Below are 380 nucleotides of genomic sequence, written 5' to 3'. Positions count from 1 at the left end.
GCTGCCCCGACCGTTACATCCACCGCCGCCTCATCCAGCGGGCCCGCCACTTCGGCCTCGGCGTCGTCTGACATCGGGAATTTTGGCTCGTGCTCAGTCCCCGAAATCGAGTTTGGTGCGGGCTTCAACGGACGGACGGAGACGTCGTTCCAGCCCACCAACCTGACTTCCTATAACCACGGCATGCTCCTCCCTTCTCACCTTTTCCCTTCTCTCTGATCTCCCATTACTGCAGGCTCCGCGGACAACATCGCCGTGATCACCTCTTTCATCTGCGGGCAGCTCGCCAGCGCGTGCGGCGCGGACGCGCAAGCACAATCGACGTGTTCCCAGGCTGAGGCAGCAGCGAGCGCCGCAGCAGCCCCAACGGGCGCGCAGGC

This window comes from Fibroporia radiculosa (genome assembly GCF_000313525.1).
Source record: "Fibroporia radiculosa TFFH 294 genomic supercontigs, scaffold13136, whole genome shotgun sequence".
NCBI lineage: Eukaryota > Fungi > Basidiomycota > Agaricomycetes > Polyporales > Fibroporiaceae > Fibroporia > Fibroporia radiculosa.
Note: the sequence above shows the minus strand (reverse complement) of the source record.